Below are 4,393 nucleotides of genomic sequence, written 5' to 3'. Positions count from 1 at the left end.
CTATGAATAATGAAAATACTATGCAATAACAATAATAAAAGTTGTTCAGCATTCTTAGATCAGCTTATGATATCTGGATGGACTCAATTAAAATTAATGACACCTACTATTTGTATTGGAGATACTATGATGTAAAATTTATGAAAGCTGCATTAGCACGTTAAATAAACAAATAATTCGTGTGCACATTAATGAACTAACCAATAACTCGTGTGCACATTAATGAGCTTTCTTAAATTAAGATATATATCTTAAACAACGACCAAATTTGACAAAACATGTTATGTAAAGTATACTTAAGATACTATGCTAAATATTATTTACAAGAGGTAAGTACTGAATTGTATATATAACTAGCTTTTAAAGTTAGGGATATAAGATTTGAAGGACTATTATGTATATTGATGAGACAATTTTAATGTTAAAGATATTTAGCATTATCATGTCTGCTAATTTACAATTTGTATTTATAACGAGCTTTCACAGTACTTGATATATAACTCGAAGGACTTGACCAAAGGTAATTACACTGCTATATAAAGTGGTGATACAATAATAAGAGTCAAAGAAATATATTTTATTATTTCAGCTTATTACATATTTATATATTTAATGACCTTTTGAATTAATCTATAGTGATTAATGTTCATGATGTTGAACATAGCAATTACAAAGACGTTGCAAACTTGTTTCAAAAGTTTCAATTTTCAGACAACAGCGACATATACAGAAACATGGGAGCATTTTCCATTCTTATCTGGTTTAGTGTGATTTCATAATAATTGTTCTTGCGTCTGGTCTAGTTCAGGAGATTCTGTTTTTATATATCAATTGAAAGCTGACTATCACATCAATCTTGTCAGTTATCATAGTTACCGATCATTATCATGTACACTATAAATTACATCGCACTGTCGCTACTCCATTTCGGTGTTGGTCGTGAATGTTGTCAGATGATTACACAGACAGACAGTTGATGTCATGTTCGACACTGGTGATACCTAGGGATGAAAAATTTGATTTGATTATGATTTAATACTCACATTTTCGACTAAATACAGTTGCTCTCGTTTTACAGCACCTGCTTTTCTTCAAGCGGTTTTGGACCTGGAGGTAGCTAGACTTAAGTAGACAATTAAGTAAGGGTAAAAACCAATGTTTTCATCATCAGTGTGGCTTGCCTTTTTGCTTTTACCGCGGAAAGAATTATTTAAGTATGACATTTAATTCATTAATGACGTTCATATGCATCTTTATCTGTACATTCTTATGGTGTGAATTGATCTTTACCTTGCAGCCGTCATTCTTCCAGGAATCAGACTCTTCACTCAGATAATCACAAATAGTATGCTTGATTCTCATAGAGAAACTGAGATCTCGCTCTGTAATTAGAATCAAAATATCAATATGAATTCCAACAATGAACGAGCTATTTTTTGCAAACTAAAAACCAAATAACTAAAACAAAGAACGAAAATTGCTGTCAAGTAAATCGTGATCCACTTTTTATCAACATCAACACGTCGTTCTCTTTGCTTTCGACATCCATTATTGTCTATTACATCATTGACATCTTGTTTAAAATGTACAGTTACTTTGAGCAATGTCAATATCAGATTCTGTACACTGCAAACAGTGAACACCACGAATAATCGGAATTAAATGTACCAACAATGTCCCTTTTGTATGATAAACTTTAAAAATGCGCGTCGGCGAAATTCGAAGTCACGAATTCGAAGTCTCTCTCTCTCTCTCTCTCTCTCTCTCTCTCTCTCTCTCTCTCTCTCTCATACACTCACAGATAAGACACTTATCTTGTACACTTACTTAGTGGGAGAGTAAACGTTACGTAATACTCTCCTGTCACCAAAAAGTAGTGCTCAGGGATGAAAATAGTTGACATACCGCGATCAAACTGAATATCAATAGAAAACTGGTAACCACTATATTTATTGGAATACTCAACCACGTGATCAAAGATATGAGCCGTAGTATTTCCATCGATTGCGTCTAAACTCTTTAAATTTATAATAACTGCATGAAACAAATGGGTTATCTGTAATAAACATAAACAAACGATTACTTATCACCCGGGTGTTTGATTGTTCCAGTGGTTATCACAAGTATTTCCAGTTAGGTGAAATACACTGTTTAACAGTACTACATTCTGTTTATCATTTATGTCTTTCAAAGCTAGATTATTTAACAACTTTGCATTCATCTGATAAGTTGCATGTGACATGTAGAGAAAACGATGATTAAACATTTTGAGCAAGGCAAAAGTAATCCTGCAACAACAAGATGAATACTTGACATGTTTTCGGGATTTTAAATAAACTGTTCACCAAGAAGTGGTCGATTGAATATTATAGCGAGAAACACGGTAAAGTTCATAAAATTGCTAAGTTTATGATAAATTGGTAGGTGCCAAAGCGACATCAATGTCAAACATCATTCCAGAAACACCAATGGTACCTAGCAATGTTCCTAATTCTCACTCTGAATTTTATGCATATACAAGAGACAAACAGTATTACCCCTAATGTGCACAATTTTTATTATATTCTGCTACTTGATTTATGAGTGAAGGGGATCTTACTGCAAGGGTTTTGGAATAGATGTCGTCGGGAAAAAGCAGGCACAATTGAAAGACGTACATTAGTTACAGACGCACAGACAATAACCCAAGAATGGAAAGTCAGGAAAGCTAAACATAATGTGATTCATTTGTGATTTTAAAAAAATGAACACACTTTGCATGTTTCATCAAAATCGATATTAAAATATTGTGGTCAACATGCTAGCTAATATAGGTGCAGAAAGACTAAGTTTGTCATTATTGAAGTTTTTCGTATTGATGGTAACTTTCAACGGAGGTTCTCTACATGAGATATGTTGATAAACCATTTAACTTACATTCACTTCAAATCCGTAGTAGGTGACATCATCAAATTCAAGATATACACCTTCTACCAGAACGTTTGTCTCAGGTGCCTGCGCATCACTGGCAAATATGATGGTGATGTCTTCCTTTGTTGCTTTGACTAAATATTGACAATACAAGGCTTTGTTATAATGTTGCAGAAAAGCCTTAACAAGTGTTGCTCTCTACTTTGTGGGATATGAGTTTATTTTCATGCTGACTACTAAACCAAATCTTTAAGTGCTTAGAATTAAGGTTTTACTAAAAGTGTAGTCTATTTTGAAATATGTGAAATGTGTGGGAGGGACCCTAAGGTTTTATTTTCAGTTAAGTTGTACCCTAAATTTACGTTGAAGATGTCGATCGGTAATTGGAAAGAAAGTGTCACCGCAGTCGACCTATTAATCGGCATTGACATTTTAACATTTGTCAGCAATGAAGTCGCATTTTCTTTCAATAGAATATCTACTCTCGTGCTTTTGATAACTTGAACCCTTTTTGGCTTAGCTGTCTGGTAACTTACCAGAGCTACCCCTATATATTGGTGTTTAGGCCTGAAAAGGTTCAGAAAAGATATTGGATCAACTACTGAAAGAAAATATATGAAATACAGAAAATGCATAAAAATACTTCGAATAAACTTTTTAGCAAAGCAGTGCCACTTGCTGCGGAACGAATTAAGCTTATTTACCTTCTATGTCGTTGAATTGACTGTCGGTGAATGACATACTCAGTACATCATATGTATTAGCTTCATCGTTCTGGTTAAATGATCTTCTGACCAACCGTTTCACCTGTTGTTAATGCAATGCGAGTTTTTAAGTGTTTTATTTGATGAATCATTCTATTACTTTCGCACCATCTTATGCAATAAGTATTGATTATTGTATTTTCAGTCCATTGTCGGAATGATTGTCCGCTCTTTGAATTGAATCGGAAAGTAGTTTGTATGAGGAATTTCTTTCGTGTCGAGAGGGACAACTATTGAAGGTATCAAACATAATGTGAATGTGAACATAATTTGAGCGTATAATATGGAAATATATGGCTATGTCCATGATCGCAGACGCAGGATACGTATATCAACCTTATTCCCTTAGAAAAAGAACTAAATCAATGCATCGATGCAATAATGTTATTGCTCTTGCATGGTAAGTGTAAAGTATCATAATTATCAATGCGTCATGAATTGTGTTCATATGTAACATTTCCACGCCTCGAGTTTGTTCACACCTCCAGCTATATAACTGCCTGAATTTTGATCTTCTGTCAGATCAAGTGTGGACACTGATGAAGGACAAGTGATTTGTTCAAAACATGTCTGTTTCCTAATTCACAGCGGAAGAAGAGAACTTTTCTGTACTTCAATGCCAATGCTTCCATGGTGAACATACACAGTATCACAACAAATAATGTTATCTGTTTTCCCCCTTTTTCCGTGACCCACACTGAAGGTTGGGTCCGTCATTC

General features: G+C 34.1%; 1 long non-coding RNA gene across 1 annotated transcript; it reads right to left on the bottom strand.

The window, feature by feature from the left end:
• Window positions 1-557: 557 nt before the first annotated feature.
• On the bottom strand, window positions 558-2,056 carry LOC139136146 (uncharacterized). The gene is made up of 3 exons (XR_011553123.1): window positions 1,828-2,056; window positions 1,291-1,382; window positions 558-1,001 (listed from the first exon to the last, which is right to left on the bottom strand). It is a non-coding gene; the product is annotated as an uncharacterized lncRNA (long non-coding RNA).
• Window positions 2,057-4,393: the final 2,337 nt, after the last annotated feature.

The sequence above is a fragment of the Ptychodera flava genome, chromosome 7 (genome assembly GCF_041260155.1).
Source record: "Ptychodera flava strain L36383 chromosome 7, AS_Pfla_20210202, whole genome shotgun sequence".
In the NCBI taxonomy this organism is placed as follows: domain Eukaryota; kingdom Metazoa; phylum Hemichordata; class Enteropneusta; family Ptychoderidae; genus Ptychodera; species Ptychodera flava.
This window is presented reverse-complemented; position numbering and strand designations above follow the sequence as displayed.